This window comes from Balaenoptera physalus (assembly GCF_965194825.1).
Source record: "Balaenoptera physalus genome assembly, chromosome: 19".
Lineage (NCBI taxonomy): Eukaryota > Metazoa > Chordata > Mammalia > Artiodactyla > Balaenopteridae > Balaenoptera > Balaenoptera physalus.
In genome coordinates this window covers 66,742,478-66,768,877 of record NC_138900.1, presented here as the reverse complement: position 1 = coordinate 66,768,877, position 26,400 = coordinate 66,742,478, and the positions used below count along the sequence as shown (strand labels likewise).

Sequence of the window (26,400 nt, the reverse complement as noted above, 5' to 3'; positions counted from 1 at the left end):
GCCCTGAATGAAGCCTGAGCGCTGTCACAGCGGCAGTGACGCACCGACAGCAGACAGCCTGCTTGCTTTTACTGCCGCCCCCATCTCCCTGTCCCGGCCGCTGTGTCCTCGCAGCCCAGGTGAGCAGAGCCGGGACCAAGTCATGGGAAGCGGGCAGCAAAGGCCCCTGAAAGGCCCTGGCAGGGGTCCTGGCCCCTCCCCGGGCAGCCCTGGGAATCCACGGTCCAGAGGGGCTTGCTCTACCTTGCGGAGGTGGTGAAGAAGTGCAGAGGGCAGACGTCACACTGGGGGCAGAGGGACACCTGGACAGGTGGGGGGAGAAATCCCTGCTCCGCTGGGAAAGGTCCTCTCGCCTGGGCTGACGGTTTTCACACCACAGAGGGAGCACCCCGGCTTAGAAGCTCAGGTTCCGCAGGTGGAGAGAACATTCCAGAGGAGCCGGGCCAGCTCGTGAAGTGGGGCAAGTGCAGCAGGAAAATGGGTGAGTTCCCAGAGCATTAATTTCATTGGAGGATTGGAGGTGAGAACAGGAGTTAAACTGCTAATTATTTTAAACATTAAATATGGCTCTATGGTGGGATTAAATGTAAAACTGCAAAGAAGTGCCATCCTACAGAGCGCTGCACCAGCCCGTACCCCAAATCGGCGCCCGGGCACGGGCCACAGTGACCTGATCCCCACGTGCAGACCCCGCTCCTTCCCAGGACACACACATCTTAGCATGGAATCGCAATTCATACAGACGAGCTTCCTGCTTACATGTTGTGGAACGTGTTTCCAAGGGAGGCATTTGGGAAGAAACTCTGATCTGCAGGGTCGGAAAGACCCCTTTAAGACCCATTTACCCTCTGGTAACTCAGGGGTAAGCGCTGCTTCCAGTAAAAAAGTTTTCCTCCTAAACACAGCTCTGGCTGTCACCAAATCTCATCTTCTTCGTCTCTAGCACAGAATCCAAATCAAAAGGAGACCCACACCCACCATTAGCCTGAATCCATCTGAATCCCACACACAACAGTTTGGGGAGACAGGGTGACCTGTAGGCCCCTCCTACTGCAGCCCAGCACGTACCATTTTTCATACTTCAGTCTTTCTAATCTAAACGCACAATTACTGCCACATCTGAATACACCCTGTCCTATAGCTCACTTCTTATCTTTATTTGTAAGCCCCAATACAAGCATTGAGAAATCAAACTTGACACTGCCGTGGCAAATGAAAAAATCAGAATCAACTGACTACATAGAAAGTAACCATAAGAAACACTGAAAACAGGTGAAACAACTACATTCTAGCTGGATCCTGAGGTCCACGTGGCTTCATCACTGAAGTCTACCAGAAATTTAAGGAAAAAAAATAACATCAAAATCACACAAACTGGGACTTCCCTGGTGGCGCAATGGTTAAGAATCCGCCTGCCAATGCAGGGGACACGGGTTCGAGCCCTGGTCCGGGAAGCTCCCACATGCCGCGGAGCAACTGGGCCCGTGAGCCACAACTACTGAGCCTGCGCTCTACAGCCCGTGCTCCACAACAAGAGAAGCCACGGCAATGAGAAGCCCTCGCACCACAACAAAGAGTGGCCCCCGCTCACCACAACTAGAGAAAGCCCATGCACGGCAACGAAGACCCAACACAGCCAAAAATAAATTAATTAATTAATTTTTAAAAATCACACAAACTCATTAAGAAAATAAAGAGAGAGGGAATGATCTCTTATCCACATTATGAGGCCTGTTACTCTGATACCAAAACCAGACAAAGACATTACAAGGAAACAACAGGCCAAGACCCCTCATGAGCACAGACACAAAATTCCTTAGCAAAATATGAGCAAATCATCTCCAGCAACATATGAAAATGATAGCACATAATTACCAAGTGAGGTTTGTCCCAGGAATGCAAGGTTGGTTTTACATTTGAAAATCAATCAACAAAATTCCCCATTTCAAGCGGAAAAAAGGAGACAATAAGATCCTCTCAAAAGATGCAGTGAAAGCTTTTCACAAAACTGAGCAACGAATTACGATAAAAACTCCAAGCCAATCAGAGATAGAATAAAACCTCCTCAACCCGATAAAGGGCATCCATGTAAAATCCAGAGCACACACAGGCCTTAATGGTGAGATACTGGACTTTCCCCACTAATGTGAGGTACAAGGCAAGGGTATCCGCTTGCCTCACTTCTATTTTAATGCTGGAGGTCCAGGCCAGAGCAGAAGGGCAGAAACAGACAACACGGGAACACAGGTTGGAAAGGAAGAAGTAAAACTTCTACTCTCATAAACAACAATGTCCTACTGCACAGCACAGGGAACTATGTTCAGTCTCCTGTGATAAACCAGAATGGAAAAGAATATGAAAAGAATATAAAAAAATGTACACATATGTATAACTGAACTACTCTGCCGTACAGCAGAAATTAACACAACATTGTAAATCAACTATACTTCAATTAAAAAAACAAACTTCTATTCCTGGGCAACGTGAATGCCTACCTAGATAACCCCAAGGAATTAAAAAGAAGAAATGACTAGAACGAGAACTGAGCTGGGTCTCAGGATAAAGGTCAATACTGAACATCGGTTGCATTCCTCTGTATAAGCACAAGCAACTGGAAATTGAAGAAGAAACTTAAATATCACTTACAATTGAATCTTAAAATGCTCAGAGAAACGTTAACAAAATGCGTGCTAGACCTGAGGATGAAAACTACCAAGCATTACTGAGAGAAGTTACAGGAGACCCAAGTAAAAGGAGAGGCGGACTATGTTATGTTCATGGACCAGGAAAGTCAATAAAGCAAGATGGCAACTCTTCCCACACTGGCCCATAGATTCAACCCGATCCCAGGCAAGGACACGCAGGTTGTTTTCGTAGAAACTGACAGAGCAATTCTGAAGTTTAAAGGGAAATACAAAGGATCTGTAACAGCCAAAACAGCTTTGAAAAAGAAGAACAAATTCAGAAGATGGTATTTAAGGCACACTATGAAGCCACAATAACCAAGACAGGGTGGTTATTAGTTCAAAGACAGATATCGAGGTCAGAGGAAGAGACACAGAAATAGACCCACATGTAAATAGTCAATTCATGTTCATAAAGGTACCCAAGTAATTTGCGGGGGGCAAGGACAGTCTTTTCAACAAACAATGCTCACACAAGTGCATATCCATATGAAAAACAAATATGAATCTCAACCTTCACTTCAGACCATACACAAGAATTATCTTGAAATGGACCACAGATCTAAACATAAAAGCTAAATTAATAAAACTTCTGGATGAAAACATAAGAAAAATTATTCATGACCTTGGGATAGACAAATAGTCCTTGGAGAGGACACAAAAAAAGCATGAACCATAACAAAAATTGATAAGTTAAACATCATTAACTTCTGTTCTCCAAAAGATATTGTTAAGAAAATGAGACAGCAAGGCCAAGACTGGGAGAAAAATATTCACAAAACACGTATCTCATCAAGGATTTGTGTCCAGACTACATACAAAACCTCTCAAAACTCAGTTAATAAGAAAAATATCCCAATAAAAAATGAATCAAAGATTAATGTAGACACTTCATCAAAGATTGCTGATAGGCTCATGAAAAAATGCTCAAAATCATTAGTCACTAGGAAAATGAAAATTAAAACCACTACGTGTACCACTACACACCTATTAGAATGGCTAAAAAAAAGTTTAAAACGGCTGACAGTACCAAGGGCTAGCGAGGATGGGGGGCAATGAGGCATGCGGGTGATCGTGTGAGGGGCGCCCTCTCTGGGCTCATGCAGGCCTGGCCATGGGGGACACCGAGAGTGGGCACCTCACTCACTTCAGCCTCCTCCCAGCCCTGACACCTGAACTCGGGCACCTTGCTGGTCCAAGTGCACAGGGAACAGCCACGCTGGAAAACACCTGGGCAGCTGCTTATGAAGCTAAGCCTACACTAGTCTAAGACCGAGCAACTCCACTCCCAGGTACGAGCCCAGAAGATGAAAATGGCAAGCGCACGCGGAGGCTTGTACATGGAGGTTCACAGCACCTTTATTCATCACAGCCCCAAACCAGAACGAACCCAAATGTCCATCAACACGGGAACACACACACATCCAACAACCCACCACTGCCGACAACGAAGGGGGATAAACCTCCGCTAAATAACACTACACGGGTAGATCTCAGCAACGTTACGCTGTGAACGAAGCCCGACGCACAAAAGGTACACACTGGATGGTTCCGTTTACATGAAATTCTAGCTAATCTGTGAGAGGAAGCAGGTCAGGTGGGGGCGATATGACTGGGCTGATGAAAGTGATTTATCTCGATTGTGATGTTGGTTACACACATGCATAAATTTGTCCAAACTCATCAACGTGTAAAATTCAAAAGATTAAAAGTATTTAACATGAAAAAATTAAAATTAAAACATTAGAATTTAAAAGGACTCAGGAGAATCTTGGAGGGTTCCCACTGGCCGAGGATGGATTTGAGTATCGAAAACATAAAGACTGCAATAGATTAAAGCAAAGCAGCATACGAACAACCCTGGCGTCACAACCACACTAAAACACACGCGTGGGTTTTGGAGGGTGCTGGTTCATCAGGATGAACGCTTGGTTTCCCCCTCCCTGCTTTACTTACCAACATGATCCTGTATGAAGCAGGAAAGTCCTTCTCTGTAAAGAACCATCGCTAAGACACGCAGAAGGAACGATAGACAGTCAATCCCTGACGCAGCCTCGGACACAGGCTCACTGACCCGCCGCTGAAGCCCCCGGCGGAAGGCAAGTAGGGGCTCTTCCAGTGGACCGAGGGGCCCCGATGTCCCAGCCCAGCGGGCAAATCCACACTGAGGTTCGCTTTAAGGACTTGGGTAGCAGGAGCGGGGTGGGCCGGAGAGGGAGGAATTGATGAAACAAAATTGCAAAATGTGGATAATTAATTGGCAGGGGCAGTGGAGGATTCATTTATACTATTTATTTCTGTGTGGGATTGAAAAAAGGGAGGGAAACAGCTGGGATGGGGAAGAGAGGCCACTCCATCTCTTTACACATTTTAATGAAACTCTAGCAGCCAGTGGAATAAGGAAGAAGAGGCGTCTTTTGACAAAATAAAGCCTGAATTATAAAGAGTAAACTCGACCAAAGCCGGGACCTAGCATGTTAATATTTACATAGTTACATCAGAACTATGCAATTTGGTGTTGCAACTGCTTTGCCAATTAGGGATTAGGAAGGCAGGACTTGAAGGTTACCGAACAACAGACAAAATGATTTATTATTCTGAGGTCACTGGAATAAAGTATAGATATGCTTAACTATTTCTGGAATTTCACCTACTCACTCTCACACAGGCCCAGGGCCAGACTGGAGCAGACAAGCCAGCACCATGGTCCACAGCCAGACGGCAAAGGCTGTGCGGCCAAAGCCGAATTCCTTTCAAGGACGATTTCATTCCTCTGCTAATAATGTCCTTCTGAGTGTTAAATGCATTTGCCCATCCAATAACCATAATCAATAGTTTTGAAATTTTCAGCCTGTGTTGTGGCGTTGGATGCATCAGCTGAGGTTCTATCTTCTGTGTGACTCTGGACAAACCTCTTAAATTCTCTGAGTTTGTCTTTTCTTTTTTTTTTAATCTTCGCACTAGGGTTAACCTCTTGGAGAGCTTTGATGCGGATGGGGGTCCTAGTGAGGGCGACACTTAGCACAGGCCCGTGCAGGACACGCAGAAGGCATCCGGCCCATGAGGCGCGGGGACAAAACATCCACCTTATCATGGGGCTTTTCCAGGCCCTCAAAAGGCAAACACCTGGGTCTGAGGTCCAGGAAAGGCCAGCCCAGGCTGAGGACACGTGGGTGCCGCGGGAGACCACGTGGGCACTTCGGCCTCTGTCACCCGGACAGGGGTCCCCGCCCCCAAAGCCCCCAGGAGACATGGCAGAGGTCCACCCTCCAGCTCCTCTGCCCTGTGCCTTCTGCCCGCCAGGAGCCAAGTGGAGAGGGTGCGTGGGAACCATCTGTCCTCGCCCATGAGGTCCACCGGAGCTGTGGTGACTCACGCTTTCTGGCAGACTGGACGCTACCAGCCCCGCCAGCCCAGCTGAGCGCTCTGCGGATGCAGCGCGGCGCCTGCCCTGGTGGGGGGGCAGGTCTCGCCTCCACTTCGGGGTTCAGGCCTGGGACACCCAGCCTCCTGCCACTGATGAGTTTTCAGGTGACCCTAGTAACTGACATCGGGCCACGTCCCCCAGCCGCATGAGGTTCAGGGGAGCCCCTCGGCTTCCCTTCCCAGCCCTGTAGCTAGTGACGCCTCCCGAAAGGGCCGATGACATCACCCCATGAAATGGAAACAAAGCTCAGAGGCACGAATGCGTTTATCATCTGCCGTTCCCGTGACTCGCACGAGGCAGAGGAAGGGGCCTGGAGCCCCCTGTCGAGCCCTGGAGAGAGAGCATGTCCAGAGGCACTGCCAAGGAAGGACGGCCCCAGGCCTGCTCCACACCCTCGAGGACCGGGCTCGTCACCCACGTGGAGCCAGCTTTGCCAGTGGCTTCTCCCTCCAGAACCCCGTGTGGACGTGGGGGGCTCCGCAGCTCTGTCGGTGGGAGAGCCAGGCCCCCGGCGCTGTGAGCGGCCTCCCCAGAAGGGACTGCTTGCCAAACTGCGAGCGACTTGGTCAGGACAGGCAAACCAGGCGGGCTCCCCAGGCCGGCCAGCGGCCCCCCCACGATGCTCGGAACAGGCTGCGGGCGTGCACACCCCTCACGCACGGCGAGCTGCCTCCCCTCGCCCGCGCCCACTCTGACGTTTCCCAACTAGCAAAGACCAGGGCTTGGGGAGTGGGGCGAAGCCTGCTTCCTCAAAGCGCTCCGCACGTCGGGGGAGACGCTGGGAGCAGCGCACCTGCCCTGACATCCAGGCCCGCTGGCCGGCCAGCAGCTGCCCTGGCGGGTGGAGGCCCCCGGGCAGAGGACAGCTCCCGCGCCTGCGCCTCCAGCTCCACGGCGGACACCCCCCCCACAGTGGATGGCATCCAGGCCCTGGCCCTGGCCCTGGCCCTGGCCCCCGGCAGTAGCAGGCGTCATGAATCTCTGCACACCGCGGGAGGGACTCTGCCAGAAACTTGGGTGTCTGGTTGCTTTGAGCAATTGGCTTGGAAAGGGAACCAGTGAACAACAAAAAAAAAGGTGATTGCCAGCAGCCGGAGGGCATTCTCACTATGCGCCACAGTGATAACGCACTGCGGGCGCCCGTGTGCCCGGCTTCGGGGTCAAGGGAACTTGCTCTGAAGGAGGACTGGGGTGGGGGGGGAAGACAGGAGACAGGGCGGTAAGTTTTAACGGCTCCAGCCGAGCCAAGAGCTGACATGAAAGCACGGCTGTACCGCGTCCCCCGAGCCCCTCGGCTTCTACAAACCTGATGCACATAAGCCTCTGCACAGCCTTTCCTCCCTCCATCTCTTTCCTTTACACTCAGGACAACGTGGGGGCTGGGGGAACGTCATTACCATTCAACAGTTACCAGTGTCAGGAAACCTGCAAAGGCTCTGAAATGGAGAAAGTCCCGCCTGCCTCTCCGCCCTCACTGCCAGTGACGCTGCCAGCCCTGTGCCCGCAAGGGGGTGATCACGGCGCAGGGACTCTGGTCCACAGAGAGGCAGGTGCAGCAGCGGATGGCTCAGCCCACGTGTAAACCCGCAGATGTTCCTCACTGGTGCCTGCGTGTGGAGTTCTCTGAAACCTCTGAAACATGGGCGACATCTCCCTGTTTCCCTCATTGTTAACGAGTTGCATAAAATCTCTGACATGCGTGCATTTTGTACTGTTTACAGTCCGAATTTTATCTTCTTTTTGAAATGATCCTTTTCCACTGGGGTCTCACTGCCAGGAAACGGCCGGGTGTGGCTGCGAGCCCAGATCAGCCCACTCGGTACAGAAGAAAACAGGACAGTGAACCTATCTGGTGCACCGATAATGGGCCGAACATCTGTGTTTCATTTACTCCGCACTCTTCAGACGCGGAAGCTGATGTTCAGCTTTACATAGAGATTAAGTGGAAAGTGAACCGAATGCAGACTGCTCCTCGGTCCATTACCGGCCCCAAAGCGGGCCCTCCACCCTGCACGGCCGAACACTGGGGCCTCCCTGCTGTCCCTTCCTGTGGCGGCTGGCGTGAGGCCCTAGCCCCAAGGCCTTCGCCCCTCTGAGCCCGGCTGCGAACGGCCCTTGAGGAAAGTCCAAAGGCCTGAAGCACCGCCCAAGCCTCTGGAGAAGCCCCCCCCACGCCCCCGCATACCCTGGAAGAAACACAGCACCTCTGAAAGCTCTAAGGCAACTTTTTAACACAGAGGTGCTGGTAACAGCCATCCACAGAGAAAAACATGTCTACAGGCGTGACTGCCTAGAAAAGAAAGACAGGAGGGAGGGAGCGAGGGAGGGAGGCCGGCCTCTCGCGGCCATTTGTCCATGGCCTGGGGATCTGGCTCCTGGTCTGCGGCAGAAACACACTGAGACTTTAGTTATCAGAACCCATCCTGCATTCTCGAAAAAGTCCCAAACTTTAGTGCTATAAACATCACCTAGGGGCGTGGCTTAACATGCAGATTCCCAGTGCTGCCCGTAGGGATTCAGGATCTGACCTTCTCCGGGGGGCCCAGCAATATGTATTTTCGATGAGCAGGCCCTGTCATTTCTGAACCAGCCTAACCGGGGGTCCATCTGCCATCCCCAGGACGGATAAAGAACTCCATGACCTTGGGTGGGAAAAAATTACATCTTCATTTAGTGAACTGGAGCGTTTCCTTCAGGTACAAACGTCGGTCTCAGCGTGGGGGAGAATCTGCGGCACCTGGGCCTCTGCTGCCGGTGGGATCGTCTGTGCTCGGCACTGCATCCAAGTCCAGAAGCTGCTGGGCGGCCACTCAGCTCTGTGAGGAGCTCACGCCTCACTCGCCGGATTTACTTTGTCGGGAATCTGTCCCACGATGGAGCTGGGCCCCTCTGTACGTCCAGAAGAGAGTTTTTATCTTACACGTTTAGAAGTCTTTATTCCGAGATGGGGTCCATGGCACCCGGGGGTTAGGGGCCCTGGTCTGAGCCAGGACCACCCGCAGCACAGCCGGGGAACGAAACTCCTGGGTGAGGGAACGGAAACCCCCCCGGGGGCTGCCGCTGGTACAGGTGCAGGGCGGTGCCCCTCCCCCACAGGAACGTGGCAGCACAGCGATGGGAGGGGTGGGAGCCGGCCCTGAACATGTGCTGTGTCCCTCTTCCTCTCATCCGGACCACTGTCTCTCAATCATGATGCTGGGACAGGCGACCAGGTAACAAGACGCCATCCACAAAGGCCGGTTGCTACTTAGAGAGAAGGAGATGTTCACCTTCGATCAGGGTGCAAAGGAGGGCAGAGGCCGCTGCACCCCAACACACAGCCTGTCAGAGCCTGTCGGTGGGAGACTAGGGCCCAGAGAGGTCAAGGGGCTTACTGGAGGTCACACAGCAGGAAGTTTCAAAGCTGGGCCTCTAACCAGGTTTCAGGCCCCCGAGTGTGCTGCCTCCCCCTTCACTAAGCGGCCTCCCGTCCACAGCAGGACAAGCGCAGAGCCTGCGGGACAGCCTCTGGGCTCACGGGGGCTTCCCTCCCTCTGACACCTGGCGGTGCTCCCGACGGACAGGGCATATCGAGGCTGGGAGACCGCTCCGGTGGCCAAGGACCCACAGGCACCGCTGCGCTCTCAGGCCAGACCGGCTCTGCACTCTTGGCCTCTGCTGCCCGAGGAGCCCGGCCTCAGCACAGTCCATGCCCCGGGCCGGGTCAACACTCGGGGAGGACAGTGGGCTGCACCCCGCCGAGGGCTTCCCGGCTGAGCCACCGCTGCTCAGACACACCTCACCGCAGCCACCCTCCACTAGTGGAGCTGGGTGACCCGGGTGGACCCAGACTCGTCCACACTGAGGAAGGAGGGTGACGAAGACCCCCAGGACGTGAGGCAGCCGGTCCAGCCGTGGGGACTGGGCCTCCAGAAGCCGCATCTGGAGCGTGTGGCCTCCAGAAGCAGTGTCAGGTTCAAATCCCCGCTCTGCCACGCACTGGCTGTGTGACCTGGGGCCAGCGGCTTCACCCCTCTGCACTCCGCTCTGCCTTCTGTGTCTGGCACACAGGAGGTGCTCAGTAAGTACCTGCTGGCTGGACAGAGTGCACACGTCGATGGCAACAGCCACAAATGTAAGTAAACTACACAACCTTCAAATGCTCCCCCTCCCAGCCCGCCTGACAACTTGGTAGGTTACTCACCCATTCCCAAGGCTCAGAGAGACAGGCTTCCCCTGGAGCTCAGCAGGGTCAAGGCCTTCCCGGGAAAGTCCCGCCTTCCCTGGGGTCTGATCAGCCTGAGTCCCCAGAGCCTCCCCGTGACTCAGGCGCCGGCTGTTCAGAGGACTTAGTCACTTCCCCAAGTTAAAAAGATTAAAGGGACAAAATAAGAATTCGTGGTGCTTTTTCTTCGATTCTCCCCTTCTTTAAAACGTTTAATTTCTTTCTTTCTTTGTTTTTCTTTTTTTGGCCATGCTGCATGGCTTGCAGGATCTTAGTTCCCTGACCAGGGATCAAACTGGTGCCACCTGCAGTGGAAGCGCGGAGTCTTAACCATTGGACCGCCAAGAAAGTCCCTAAAATGTTTAATTTTTAAATGATGATAAATTCACAGGAAATTGGAAAGACATGTGCAGGAGGTCCCGTACCCCTTTCCCCATTCCCATCTTCCCCGCAGTAACATCCTGCACAGGCGGAGGAGGGCATCAGAGCTGCCAGACCAGGAGGTCCGTACAGGCCTCGTGCGTATTCAGGTTCTGCCAGCTCTAGGAGCACATGTGTGCACGTGTGTGCACGTGTGTGCGTGTGAGCAGCTCTCCACTCACAGAGCTCGTTCCTTTTTATTGCCGACTAGTTTTCCATGGTGGTGAAGGACATCACAGCGGTTTCCAGTTTGGGGCTGTTAGAAATACAGCTGCAGTGACTGTTCTCGTGGGAAGATAGGTCTTCATTTCTCTGGGATAAGCACCCCCAGAGTGTCGTTGCCGGGTTGCTTGTTGAGTTTTAGAAGAAAGCGCAAAACCGTTTTTTCCAAGAGCTGCACCGTGTTGCATGCCCCCAGCGACAGACGAGACCCAGCTTCTCTGCATCTTCCCGGCACTTGGTGTTATCACTGTTTGGACTGTAGCTATGCTGGCAGGTGTGTGGTGGTATCTCACTGTGGTTTTCATTTGCATTTCCCCAACAGCTAATGATGTTGAACATCTTTTCGTGCCCTATATGCCACCCATATCTCTCTTTGATGAAGTGTCTGTTCATGTCTTTTGCCCACTTTCTAACTGGGTTGTTTTTTACTGTTGGCTTTTGCGAGTTCTCTATGTTCTAGACCCAAGTCCTTTGTCAGCTCTGTGGTTTGCAACTGTCTTCCCCTAGCCTGGATCTCGTCTGTCCGTCTTCTCCACAGAGTCTGTCACTAAGCTGAAGCTTTTCATTTTGATCAAGCCCAGTTTATGGGTGTCAGTACATTTCTGACAACCCTTGGAGGGGCTGTGCTTTGCATGTCAGGTCTAAGAACTCTCTGCCTGGCCCAGGTCCTGAAGATTTTCTCCTGTTTCTTTTTTCTAAAGTTTTGTCCTTTTCTGTTTTACATTCAAGTCCACGACCCATCTTGCGCTTACTTTAGTATGAGGTGCAAGGTAGCTGGATGCCCAGCTGCTCCGGTGTCAGTTGGTGAAAAGGCCGTGGTCCCTCTGGGGAGTGGCCTTTGCACTTTTATTGCCGGTCAGCTGGGCACGTCTGAGTGGGTCTGTTTCTGGGCCTTCTGTTCTGCCCCATTTTCTGTCCTCTGTCCCTCCGCTGACGCCACCCTATCTTGATGGCTGCAGCTCTGTAGGTAAGTGTTAGCAACAGGTAGAGTGGTTCTTCCCACTTTAAAAATCTAGGTTCTTTGCCTTTCCACATAAATTTTAGAATAAATTTGTCCATGTCTACCAAAATCCATGCTGGGTTTTTATTTTCTCCTTTTTAAAAATAAGCATTTGCAGTGATCTACATTCATGCAGGCATGTTTGCAAATCCCTGGCCAACGGTGCCCCAAACATTTTCCCAAAGTCTCAGTAAATGTGAACGCAACGTCCTTGGCCACCAGTGTTTACCACTTAGTAAGTGGCCTCCTGGGTGGCCCTCCTTTGGGCCAGTGTCCCCTGTCCCCTTGAGCTGGCCCCTCCCTCAGCAGATTCACAAAACCAGGAGCCTCTCCCAGCAGCATGGCTGGTCCTGGGAGGAGCATGTAGCAGGCTGGGAGGAAGCGTTCCTTAGAAAAGTGGCTGGCCACCTGCGCTGCAGCAGTGTTCTGAGGGCTGTGAACGGCCAGCCTCACCCAGGGCTCCTGAGCCAGGAGGGCAGGGCAGGGCCCGAGAATCTGCATTTCCCAGGTGCTGCTGCTGCTGGCCTAGGGGCCCCACTTTGAGAACGCCTGCATTACATGATAGGCTGCTGTTGCATTTTTAAGTAAAGACTGTATCGTTCATATTATTTAAAGGAAGGGTGGAGTAGTGAGGAAAATGCTTTCTTGCAAAGTAAGTCTAATTTTAATCGTATGTTGGCGACTCATAGAATCTTCCCTGAAGGAAAAATCACAGAGTGCAGGACACGTAACATGAAAGCAGCTGTCGCACGTCACACGTGTGGCAGGACTCAAGTCACACGCACGGAGGGCTCTGTGGTATCAGCCCATGCATTCTCCTGTCGTCCACTCAGGGCTGGAAGGTTACCTGTTCCCCGAGCTGAGCCGGGTCGGAGATGGGGACGGCCAGGCCCTTCTTACAGGAGCAACTGCGCACTACCTGTGTGGCACGATAACGCCCCAGAGGCGTCAGGTCCTCGTCCCAGAACCTGTGATGTGACCCCACCTGGAGAAAGGGACTCTGTGGGTGTGACTGAGCTGAGGATCTTAAAGTGGGGAGATGGCCCTGATTATCCGAGTGGACCCTGAGTGCAGTCACAGGTGTCCTTAGAGATTTGGCACAGAGCCAGGGGAGAGGCCAGGTGACTACTGAGGCAGAGGCTGGAGTGATGCGACCACAAGCCCAGGACGCCTGAGCCACCAGAAGCTGAAGAGGCCGGAGGGACCCCCCACCCCCGGAGCTGCCAGTGGGAGCGCGGCCCTGAGACACCTCGATTCCAGCCCCGTGAAGGTGATCTGGGGTTTCTGGTCCTAGAGCTGTGAGAGGGCACGCTTGCTGCTGTAACTCCCCAGGTCCGGGGCGATTTGCCACAGCTGCCCCAGGACACTCACACCGCATGTGGGCACCTGCATGTCTTATTTAATCCTTACGAGAGGCCAGTGAGGTGGCAGAGACCTCGGTCACCATTCGGCACAGGAGAAAACCTCTTTCTCTAAGCTCAGTCAAGTAACTGGCCCACAAACCCCAGCCTGCCTCCAGAGCCCCCCCCGCCCCGCTACCCCCCACTTTCACCCATGTGCCCAGGGCCAAATTCCCCTCCCGCAGAGCAGAGCTCCCCAGGCTGCTCTTGGGCCACCACTTCTGTGGCCACAAGCCCACGCTAGGACATCCCCACCCAGGAGGGCAGATGCTATGAACTCAGCCTGTCCTAGAGTTTACCCCCAAGGCCTACAGCAGCTAGGGACCATGTCTTCAAGGAGGAAGCAAAATGAGAAGATGTCTTTTGGAGACAGTTGTCGTGCTCAGGGCATCTTTATTATACTGGGGCCACCAGACACTGGACCAGAGAATAGACAGGAAGGAGTATCAGTTAGGATGGAGCAGAAGTCCAGTGGCAGAACGGGGCCCGATGCCATCAGGGACCCAATTCCTCTCTTTCCACTCCACCATCCTTAGCGTGTGGCTTTTGTCTTCATGACACAAGATGGCTGCTGCACCTCTGAGCATCACATCTGCCTTCCAGGCAGGAGGGGGAAGGGTAAACAGTGCTCGCAGGCTGAGTCTGTCCCTTCTAAGCAGGAAACTCATTGCTTCCCTCAAAGCCTTATGAGGAACACTCGGCTACCATCTCCTTGACCTGAGCTGCCACATGACCAGCCCTAACCACAGGGGAGCCTTGGAAGTATTTTTAACGGAGCCCACTGTCACCCCAGACAAGTCAGGGTTAAATCAGGAAGGGAGGAGAGAAGGGATGACGGCGTGTGCCAGAAAGGCCTGACCACACGGCTGCACGTGGGGCCGTCAGTGGTTTAGACGCCAGCCTCTCTCAGGAGGTGACTGCCCCACCCGCCGGGACTCACGTGATTAGCACATCATGCCCTGTGTTCTTAAAGATCCTTATAACGTTTTTTCTGATTATGAAAATAATATATATTCACTGTAGATAAATTAGAAACTACAATGACGCATAAAAATAATCCAATCCACCAGGAATAAATACTGGGACCATCTGGGGCTTGCGCACTCCCATTTGCCACCTTTGCACACTGCTATTTTAAGTGTGGCTTCGACTGAGTCATGCCCTAAACACAAGAAAAGGCAGTGTGGTCGAAAGAAGTTTGGGGTTTCAGGTAAGATAATCCCGTCTTCATCCGGGATCCACCATCTGCTGACCCCGTGACCTTGGACAGCGTTTTGTTTTTTTATCTCTGGTGGCGTCTGTGTCCTCACCTGCAGAACGAGGACCGGGTATGGTGAAAAGTATAAACAGCGCGGGTCAAAGCCCTTGGAACAGGCGCGTGGAGTCGATGGCGGTGCCAGTGCAGGTCAAGGGGGGCCCACTTATCCTCCAAATGGTAAACTGGGATTTAGCTTTTGTTCGGTAGATTTGATTTTTCCAAGTGTATGAGGCTCGTGCAGATAGCTAAGACCCTTATCGGAACCGGTGCACAAATCCCTCCCCCAAAGCAGGAAGGGGTCTCTTCTTGGCTGTACGTTTGTGCCCCCAAATCCAGATCCCTGCTGCAGCGGACAAGCTGAAGCCCAGAGCCCCCTTCCGGCCGTGCCCTCTGTCCCCCCTGACTGCCCAGGAGGGGTGCGTCCTGCCCAGCAGCCTCGAGGCCCAGGGCCCCAGCTCAGTCCAAGCTTCACGTTCAGTGACCCAGCTGCTCGCCACTCTTCTCCCCACTTGCAGGTGGGGGCCAGGCTGGGCCCCGCTGTCGGGAAGGGGCACTTCTTTGGTGTCACCCAGACAATCAGGGGCAGTGGGGTCCGCGTCGCAAGGCACAAGTCCGGCACGGAGCCCGCCGTCCGCCCCCCAGCCCTGTGGCCGAGCAGGAACGCCCTCACAGCAGGTCCCCACGTTCCTGGGGAGGCCAGAACCTCTGCCCAGGGGACCGCGGCGGCTGCGCACAGCAAACGCATCCCTCGTTCATCCTGTCGCGGCCCCCGCCTCGCCTCGCCCTTCACCCAGCAGACACAGTGGGGGCGGGGGTGGCGGCCCACAGGGCTGGCCCTGGACGCGTCCCAAGAGCGGCCCTTTGCTGACCGCTTACAATAGGTCGGAGGCCACGACAGCCCTGCTGTATGGAGAAAACCGAGGGCCCGAGGTCATAGTGCAGCGTCCCGCCAACACGCTGGGCTTCAAACCCAGCTTCCCAGACGCCTGGTCCCCTCTCCTCGCCTAGGGCATCGCCAATCCCGGGGAACCTGGCCACGCCACGACCAGCTGCCATGGGAACCGGCTCTAAGTAAAAAGAGCGTCTCTCAAGGTCCCCAAAGGCAGCAGCACCGCCAGCCCCACTGCAGGAGGTGGTCTGATGTGCGGGCGGCAACAGGCGGTTTGCTTCCCGGTTCCCTGCAGCTCCTTGGACCCCAGTGTCTCTCCTGGGGCCCCAGAGAGGCCAAGACAGGCGAGCACGTGAGACACAGGCCTACCTCTCCATCATGGCTGCACCAAGGTTGTCGAGAGGTTGGCACCTGCCCGGTGGGTCCTTCCCAGCTCACCTGGGCCCCTCATGAATAACGCATTCAGGGTGAGCTCGCCAGGAAAGCCCAACCTGCACAGCTACCTATCCTGGTTGAAGGCCTCGGAGGGTCCGCCTCGCTCGAGACCCACCGCTCTGATGCCCACCTCTGACGGAGCAGCTGTCTCTCCTGGAGGAGGTATTTGCCATGAGAGGCTTTTAACAGCCACACGAGGATTCTTAGCTGGCAGCTGCCGCTCACAATAGGAGAACATCTTTTCCACACTGGTTGGCACGGAGGCAAAGGGACGACGGCCTGAAGAGAGCCCAGGAGGCCGGGCGCCAGGCTGGGTGACCTCGAGCAAGTCAGGTCCTGCAGGTGGAATCGCTCGTTTGTGACACAGACCCTGTGAGCAACCTGCGTCAGAACCACCTGGGGACACCCAGGGACACTCCCAGAGGTCCTTCCCAGAACCCAGGGGCTGGGGGAGCCCCCAGTTCAGCCCAACCGTGAACCAGAGGGGGCTCTCCGAGTGTGGACCCTGGACCAGCGGCAGCAGTGCCTCCTGGGAACGTGTGAGAGATGCAGGTTCCCAGGCCCGCCCAGGCCTGCTGAATCACACACTCCGCGCTGTTTTACCCCCGCCCTCCCCATGGGTTCTGGTAAGTGGCGTCGCACTGGGTCATTCCAGAAGGGGCTGGAGTTGGACGTCCTGTGAAAGCCACTTCCCACCCTAAAACGTTAATGTTCCATGCGGCTTCTTCCTTGGAGGGTTTGCATTTCATAGCTGAGCAGTGAGGACAAAACAGGATTGTAAACAGGGGATCCAGGCCATGTGGTGTGTGCCTCAGGGACAATGTTTTTATAGCAGAGGGTTTTCTCAATTCGCCCCACGTGGGTGGCCACTGCTCGGGACACCTGCTCACACCCACCAGATGTTCGCAGGTAAGACGTGAACTCGCCGATGGAGCCCCCGTCCCGGGGGCTGGACTGGAACGCAACACCCACGTGGCCTGGCGGGCCCAACGCCAGAGGCTTAGTCCCCAGCCTCGTACGAGGACCCCACGGTTATGCCCGGCCCACCCGGACGACCCACGAAGCGCTCCATCTCCAATCCCTGGCGCAACCACACCTGCGAAGTCCTTCCGCCGTGTCCGGTCACATATCCGCCCTTCTGGGGATCAGGATGGGGGTGTCTTGGGGGCCACCTTCCAGCCCCTCACAGTCACCTCATCTCAAAACAGAAACTCATAACCCGCCCTCACGGGCCTAAGAAGGCAGAGGCACGCGGGACACGCACCCGCCCGTGGGCCTGGCGAGGTCCACGTGGCAGGGGCGGCAGGGACCACGCTGAGGTCACCCTGCCACATGGAGAGCGGCAGCCACCTGGGGTCCCCTCTCCTGGCTGGCAGCGACCCCCTCGCCCCAGACTGCACAGGATGAACACCTCCCAGGCGCTTAACCGGGACGGGAGCAGCCTCAGGCCAGCCTTGCCCACCTGCCTGCACGCTGCAGAGCAGAGGAAACCGTGGGTGAGGAAGAGGTGGGGTGACACCCCAAGACAACCTCGTCAGCCCAGACAGGGACAGACTGACCACGCCCTCCCCGCTCTGGTCACATTTGCTATCTGGGTTGCTTTTTAAGGGGAAAAGCTGACCTCTCAAGAGAAACGAATTAGGCCAATAAAGGGGACGCATAATTAAGGGGACACTGAAGGAAAGCGCTGGGACCTGGCGGCGAGCATCCAGACACCTGACCCCCGAGATGGGACACGGGCTCCTCCTCCGGCCTCATCCGTGGGCGTCCGCTGTACCCCCCGTCCCTCCATTGGAGGAATACTCCTCAGGAGCCCCGTCTGCCAAGGACTGTCCGTTAATTACGAGCAGGGGAGGCGCCGGGGGCAGGACGGAGCGGGGACGGGCTCGTAACGCCTCTGCAACGCGCTGACCTCAGAGGTGCGGGGCATGTGATGGGGGCTGGAAGCCGGCCCAGCGCTGGCGCCCATCCACGCCGCTCCCTCCGCGGGGACCCACCGGCCAAGAAGGAAACGCGCTGTGCTGGCCCAAACGTTGCCAGATGTGGTGAGGCAAGAGATTCTGGTTATTAAGTCCTCGATTACTCAGAGGGGGATGACCTGGAAGATGACTTCCTCCCGGACTCCCGAAACCAGCCTGCTGGGCCTGGGCCAGACTCCGCCTTCCTGAAACTCGGCCTGGTCCGCGCAGCTGGGCCTGAGGACGTGTCCTTCCGTCCACACACACACGGGCTGGTGTAAACACTTGCCTTCTGAGTGTGCCCGGCCCTGGCTTCCAGGATCCAGGCTTCTCCCTTCCAACCAAATCTGCACCAACCAGAAGCCACCACACAGCTCACTGTCACCCCTTCCCCAGCCCACGGCAGACATCATCAATCAATCTCCAAAATTCCAAAGCCAGGGCTTTGGAATCCTTTACAACACAGTGCTTCAGGCAGGTCCTCAACACTCTGTCCACCTGCAATGACACATATTCACTTGTCTTGCCTGAGATGGCTGTTTGCTTTCAAATACACAGCTCATACACTATTTTGAAAATGTCCCCCAGGGTCTCCCGGAAATGGCTTTTACACTTGCAACGGTGGAAATTCCTCTTCACGTCCAAGTGGTGAGGGAAGCCAGCAGGGTCCCACGCATTTATGGTGAAAGGTGTCTGGGCTGCTGGCTTAGCAAATCTGGCCACAGGCAGCCAGGGGTCCACAGCCTTCTGTGTTTATTCGTCATGACATGGAGAACAGGGCAGAACACAGACTCTCCACGAGAAACGTGAAGCAGTGCCCTGGATGAAGCCCGAGCCTCCCCCTGAGTCTTTGGACGTCTTCTGCGGCTCTGGCGGGAAAGGCTGGGGTCTCACCTAGAGACCCAGGCTGCCACGTGGATGCACCTTGAAGATGTGATGCTGAGGGAGGAGGCCAGACACAAAGGCCAAATATTATCTGATTCTGTTCAGGGTAAACGTCCCGACCGGCAAATCCACAGAGACACTGAGAGGGTCAGGGGCTGCCAGGGGCTGAGGAGATGGGGTGACTGCTGGCGGGAACGGGGCTTCTGCTTGGGGTGACGAACACGTTCTGCAATTGTTATGGTGAGGGCTGCGCCACTCCACGAACACACTAGAAACCACAGAATTGGACTCTAAATGAGTGAACTGAACGGTACGTGAGTTACAGCTCAAGAAATCTGCTGCGTTCTCTTTAAGATCGCGTCTGGGAGCCAGATGACCCCTCTCCGCACAGCCAGGTTGCCGGGGGGCTCAGAGCTTCCGGCCAGGTGGCCTTGGCAAGCGCCTTAACTGCGCTGAGGTCCAGCTTCTGTGACCATAAAACGAGGTTAAGATAACTCACCCCGCTCGTCTATGGGGACTCACGTGAGGATGAAACACCACGACAGCAACGGCCTGGCGCGCAGGAGACAGGAAAGCCGGCCCCTCGGGAGCAGGCCTGATCCCAGAGCCAGAGCTAAGGGGCCGCTCTGACCACTCCTGAGGGATGTGCCCGCCCCTCGCCCACCTGGGAGGCAGGGCCCACAGCTCCCACGGGGTGAGAGCCGCTCCCTGCAGGAGAACGGGAAGCAGACGCCCACACCCATCCACAGGGCCCACCTGGCGCGTGTGCAGGGCGCCCAGCAAGGAGGGTCTCAAGCGGGTCCCGGGAGGGAGGCGGGGCTGGCTCCGGCAGCCTCGGGTAAGGGAGGACTCAGCAGGTTGGGGGAGCAACAGAGTGGGACCTGCACCCACGTGCCCCCCGTCACCAGCTAAGGAGTGAGGGGCCTGGCGGAGGGGACAGAGGCCAGCCAAACCCGCAGCCCTGCTGCCCGCAGGCAGACGCGGTAGCACCCGAGGCCGGTGCTCGGGGTGCAGGAATCGCAGACTCTGGAGACGGAGCCTCATGACCTCCCCGGCAGCCCGAGCCCAGGTCTGGGGAGGCGGACGAGGGCCCTTCCTACCTACAGGAGCCTCCGCACTCTGGCGACTTGGGACACCGTTGCCAGGAAAATCAGAACCGTGAAGTAAGCACTCGCCCTGGAGCCTGGCAGTCTTCCCCCTTGAAAACTCACGCCATGGGACTCAAAACCCAGGGTAGAGATCCCAGCAGGCAGCGGTGGGGACAAACACACTCGGCTCCCGGCAGCTAACACGCCAGCCGCAAGTGCCTGGGGCTTGGGCTCACCCGCCCAGCACCTCATTTCTGTCTTTTCAGCTTAAACCGAACTCCCGGCCTGGAGGGACCCTCTTCTTGGAGTCCAAGCCAGGAAGACGATGGGGGTGCCCGACAGCTGACATTTCCAAATCTGGAAGCCTGACCACCGCCAGGTTCAGACCCGACGGGAGCCCAGGGCATCAGAAGGCCCCAAGTTCCCACCCCATCCTCGGCGGGGCGGGAAATCCTGCCCATGTTTTCAACAATCAAGAAGCCGTCCCCGCCGTCTCTGCTACCACTCAGGACGCGGGGAGACTGAGTTGCCACCACATGGCAACGGCTTCCCGAGATTCTACGTCACGTCAGATTCTTGCACAAAGCAAAGTGACACTTCAGGAGAAGCAACCTCTGAGGCTGGTCTGTGGCCAACCTCATCCATCTCCCTTCCTGTTCTGCCACTTGAGCCCCTCCCAGAAATCCCGCTAACAATCCAGGGCCTTCTCCTCTGTGACAGCATTTAGCGGATACAGGGCCCTATGGAAGCACACGCGGTACGTGGCAGAAGGGCCAAGAAATGCTTCCTAGAGGCTCGCGTTTCCATCTGTTTCCCCACTAGATCACGTCAGTGCTGAGTTCATATCATCATTCTGGGATCTCTGAATTACCTACTAGTAGACGGTAGACATAGATCTAACCCCGTTAACTGCTGGATTTTAAACACACACACACCAAGTTTTCACATCGTAAGAGGCCTCCAGCTGGGCCTCACCTTCTGCCTACTGGGGGTTTTCTAGGGTAGCACTCGGGTGTAATGGAGAATAACAAAGGAAGGGGCAAACGGCTTCAGCACAAAACATGGGACTTATTATCGGAACCCTGGGATTAATATTTCTGCCACTCACTAGGTATGTGTCCTTGGTCGAGATCCTCAACCTCAATTTCCTCATTTGAAAATGGTAGTTGCAAAATCAAATGAGATAAGAAAAAATAAAAGCACAACACACAGGGCCTTTGGGAAGCTGTCTATTATTATCAGTGTTACTATGTTGTTATTACCATTACCATCCCAGCTCTGCAGGCAACAGGACTGCCAAGTCTCATCTTTCATCTTTCCTTTACCATTTAAGAGGTGGGCTTTTGTATTTTAATTTAAAAACAAACAAATAAAAGAAACCAGAACCCATGGGGGGCTGCCATCCTTCATTGCTACGGAGGCCCAAGAGTGAGGGCGGTGGGTGCATCTGCACGTGTGGACGAGCCCTCCCGGGGTGGTTCAGAAAGTCTATGCACAGAAACTGCGACTGTCACTTTTGCTGGTGGCCTGACCGTATAATGGGAGACAGACACATCAAAGCACCAGGAGGTGACCTGCTTCGAAACTTGCTCAAGTGAAACCGTTACGAAGGGACTGGCGGCCCCATGCCTGGTAAAATGTCTTGTTACCCACAGCGCAGGCTTGTGACAGGTTATACGCAACCACGAGTCCCCCATTCCGCCCGTGGTGGGTCGGGGGGCCCAGCCCTGTCTCCACACTTGCTCAGAACAGCCATAATGAGATGCACATTGAGCAGAAAGTGTCGCTAATCGGGCCTGCTTGCGGCACATCCGAGCCTGGGTGGTGAGACAGAAGACTGTCACCGGGGACATATCACAGAAAAAAAAAAAAAGAATAAATCGGGCAAAGAATAGAAGGCCCGAAAGAAGGAGGGAGACCCTGACTGCGCCCTCAGAGCAGAGACCGCAGACAGATCTCTACGCGCCAAACGAATCTGCCTCTGGGCTCTGGCTTTCGGTCCAGCACTTGAATTGTCAACAGGAAAGCAGAATGCTTTGTTTTGCCATAAAGATGTTTCCAGACTGCATTTGTTGTCACGACTTGGTTGCAAATCTGAATGCATTAATAAGAAGAAGACACAGCCAGCCCTATCACCAGCATATCCCACCTCCTAATGAAAGCACTTCATCTCACACCCCGCTGCCAGCCGGCGGGGACCCAGAGGGCCTGCACTTACCCCGGAGGCGGCCGTGGCACGTCTGCCGCGTGTCCTGCGGGTGGCGTGTGACGGGAAGGCTGTTGACGTGTCCTCCCCTACTCCGAGGGCCCAGGTGCCTGCGGAAACCGCAGGGTGGCTGGCGCTGCCTCTCCCCGGGCTGCTTCGCCCTCAGCTGGGAAGTCTCAAGTTCCGGGCGGTCTGGGATTCCCTCTCCCCTCGCACACACTTAACCCTGCTCGTGCCTGCTGAGGCGCGGTTGGAAGAAACCCAGTCTCGTGTGCTCCAGGACGAAGGAGCGGCGCCTGGTCCCCGGCTGGCTTCCCTCCTGCTTCTCCTTCGTAAACTGAACACATGTGCAAGGAGCCGGAAGATGCTTCTCCGCAGAGCGGGCCCGCTTCTTAACCCTCCGGACCGCTTCCCCAGGCAGCGAGGGCGCACCTGCCGGCAGGGATTTCTGGAGACGTCCACCCTGGGGCTACCAGCCCGCAGGTCTCTGGGGGGCTGCCTTTGGCCGGGCTCCTTTGCGGGGCTTCCCTCAGAGCGTGGAGCGGCTCAGACCCACCCGCAGGCTCGGGAGGCTGGTGGGCGCGGGGGTCGGGGGGGCGGAGAAGCATGGCCGGGCGGATACCAGCCTCCCCGCTGGTTCCCCTCGGATGCTCAGCGGTCACGCTCCTTCCGGGACCGGCGTCCTCGTCCAGCAGCCGTTCACAGCACCCACACGCACACACCAGTGACCCCAGGGTGGGGAGGGGGGCTGTACGTGCCCGTGGGGGGGAGGGTCGCCGTTCCTCCGAGCTGCGCCCCTGAGGTGCCCATTTTGTACTCCCACCACGGCGCCCTCAACTCTCGTGAGCCCCCGGGAAAACAGAGCCCGAGAGCTTAACACGGCCATTGTTGATGTTGACCCGAAGCGGGTCCTGAAGCCCCACTACCCGCCAGGCTGGGATTCCACGGCTGAGGCAGGAACGGGAGCCGGCAGCGACCCCCTGAGTACCAGCGGCCGGGGAGGGAGAGAAGTCCCCGCCCCTGAAGGCCCCCAGCCCCGCTCACGCACGCATGGCACGCACGCTCACGCACGCCCCCACGTGCCCACGCACACGCTCACGCACGCCCCCACACGTGCCCACGCACGCCCCCCCACACGTGCACACGCACACGCTCACGCACACCCCCACGCACACGCACGTCCCACGCACACGCTCACGCACGCCCCCCACACGTGCACACGCTCACGCACGTCCCCACGCACACGCACGTCCCCACGCACACGCTCACGCACGCCCCCACACGTGCACACGCTCACGCACGCCCCCACACGTGCACACGCTCACGCACGTCCCCACGCACACGCACGTCCCCACGCACACGCTCACGCACGCCCCCACACGTGCACACGCTCACGCACGTCCCCACGCACACTTACGTCCCCACGCACACGCTCACGCACGTCACCACGCACACGCTCATGCACGCCCCCACACGTGCACACGCTCACGCACGTCACCATGCACACGCTCATGCACGTCCCCACGCACACAGACGTCCCCACACACACGGTCACGCACGTCCCCACATACGTGCCCACGCACGCACAGGCGCTCAGGTCCTCCTTCCCGGTCTGACCACGTGGACCTTGGGAGGCCCTTGTTATTATGCTCCCCGGTCACACGAGGGTCACGTGACCCTCCCAAAGGGTCTCAGGAATCCTCCCTCTTTACTAAGACCCCTTCAGGAAGGACCCTCAGTAGCCATTAGATGGGGACCCTGAAAAGACGCGTCCCCAATCTTGGTTCAGATTCCTGGTTCCAGAACTCAGCTGATGCCCCAAGAGCTCCAGTCCACAGGGGACATCCCTGGGGGTCTCCTTCTGTGGTCCCCCTGAAGTGGCTCCTGCTCCCATGTGGAAGAAAGGGGTGAGACCGCCCTGAGCACGCACACCGTGGTGGAGAGGCAGAGGCGTGTAGGGGCCCTGTTGGGCTGCCTCCTGCAGGCCTGCAAAGCCTGTGCTTGCCCAGCCTCAAGACCAAAGAAGGAGCCCGGAGTCGGTGACAGAGACTTCAGTGGTTTCATGGGTGGCGGAGCTTACGTATCTGAAGCAAGAAGGTCCTGGAGCAACACCCCACCGAGCGCGGTGGAGAGTGGGCAGGACGACGTGGCAGCCACCCTCCAGCGGGGAAGGGGAGGTTACCAGTTACAGGGGAATTGCCACCAGGTGGGCTCATTAGTTACCAGGGAAACCAGCGGAGGGGCACGAGGCCCCTCTCCTCCCCTTGATGAGAACAATCACCAGCTGGCCTGGGGCAAGTATGTAGGAAGGTCAGTCAGGTGCTTCGGGTGTAGGGGAAGCAGGCGCGGGACATGCAGGTCCATACAGGTCGGACCCTGACTCTGGAGACAGCTGCCTGGGTTCAAATCTGATTCCACCACTTACTGGCTGTGCTGCTTGAGGCAAGTTGCTTAACCTCTCTGAGCTTCAGTGTGCAAATCCGCAAAATTCAGATGATAATAGTACCTCTCTAGTGGGGATGGTGCTCAGGATTAAATGACTTTTAACACATGTAACATTCTCAGAGGTGCTATTACTAGAACTCAAAGGAGAGATTCTACCATCCCCTGGTCCTGACACAGGGCTCCTGGGAAGCCCTGTAGTTCCAGCACATAAGAGCAGGCCCCAGGCAGTGAATCTGCCGACACGTATCTGCAGCCCTGAAAATGCTGTGAACCTCTAGGGCAGTCACTCCGTGGGCACTCCTCTATGGAAGAATTGCCAGATCCAGGACACATGTTACAAGAATGCTGACTAACTGGAAACGAAAGGCCCCCACATAGGGGGCTGGTAAATTAGGAAACATAATGACACAGGTTAGCATGCAGCTCATGGGGTGATGCTTGAGGGGCTGCTACCTTGTGGGCTTTATATCTGAATATATATTTTTAGATATAATTTAATAGGTTTAATAGATATTAATATATATATTTAGAATTCTATCTAGAATAGACAAGATCTCCAGGATGGAGGGCCAATGCATTAAAATAAAATGATTAGAATTTTTAAATCATCTTAACTGATGTCTAAGACATTAAATGCTGAATCGGGGAGGTGGGGGAGGGTGGAGAAAAGAAGAATGAATAAACTAAAATACCCCCAGACTTTAATCTTGGACTTTTCTACAATGAGCAGGACTGCTTCTATAATCAGGAAACAGACATTTGCAAAACAAAAAGCCAACCCTGACCTCTCCCTCACGTTCAGTCATAGGCCCTTCCTTTGAAATGTCTCTCTCGTTGCTTCCACTTTTCTGTTTCTGCTCTTCTCTGCCTGACCAAGCCACCTCCCTCCTCCAAAGGGCCACCCGCTGTCCCCCACCTGGTCTGCGGGCCCGCAGCATCCTGGCCCGCTGTCACGCTCACCACCCAGAGTCTGCTGGTGTTCTTGCCCGACTTGCAGATGGGAGCCGAGGCTCCCAGAGGCTAAGTGACCTGCCCAAGTCACCCAGCTAACAGGTGGCAGCGCTGGGACTTGAGCCCAAGCCCTTGGCCTGTGAGGTGAGGAACTCCCCCGTGGGGACCAGGGCGAAGGTGCCGAGTCCCACGTGGGGCTTCCCTTTTGGGGCTTGTCTGGGAGCTGCCCTTGGGGTGGTGGCCTTGCGATCCATGTCACGGTCATCCCGGCGTCCCCATCATCACAGGGAGCATCTGGGGGCAAGTCTGCACCGCCCTGCAGAGGAGCAGGGGACGCGGGCTCTAAACCAGTAAGGGAACATCACAGGCGTCCAGGAGCGGTGCGTCTGGGCAGAGAAGCCCAACACGGCGGCTATTTCAGGGTGAGCGTCCAGGGAAGGCCCCTCTGAGGAAGGGGCGGGAGGGACCTGGGGCGGAGCCGGCCGAGTGAGGGACCTGGTCAGGTTGGCGAGGCACCTGGCCGGGCTGCTGTCCACCCGTCATTCAATCAAACGCTCACCTGGGGGCTGGGGTGAAGGCACCTGCGGGATGTGGGTAGCCTCTGCCATCAGCCGACTTTAGGTGAAGGAGATCCCCCTCCGTGATGTGCGGGGGGCCTCGGCCACTAGGCTAAAAGCCTTTTGGAGAAATTGGAGGTTTCCTCGAGGAAGAAGAAATCCCGCCTTTGGGCCGCAGCGTCAGCTCCTGGCTGTTCCCAGGTGCCAGCCCCACAGCCGTCTGCGCCCAGCCCTGAAAGAAATCTTTCTGCATAAAAATGTCCTACGACTTCTGTCCCTGGTAGAACCCTGCCCAGTACGAGACCGAACCGGTCACTGAGTGTCAGCTGTCTGAAGGGACCTCATGAGTTAGTAAAACGTGGACGTCCCCG

The 26,400-nt window shown here is 55.7% G+C and overlaps 1 protein-coding gene across 1 annotated transcript in view; it reads right to left on the bottom strand.

Moving 5' to 3' along the window:
• ZNF469 (zinc finger protein 469) overlaps nucleotides 1–22,482 on the bottom strand; it is a 285,469-nt gene extending 262,987 nt beyond the window's left edge. Inside the window, exon 1 of the mRNA XM_082436887.1 lies at nucleotides 22,089–22,482. The gene's annotated coding sequence lies outside the window, so the exon portion shown is untranslated. The remainder of the gene's footprint in view (nucleotides 1–22,088) is intronic.
• Nucleotides 22,483–26,400: the final 3,918 nt, after the last annotated feature.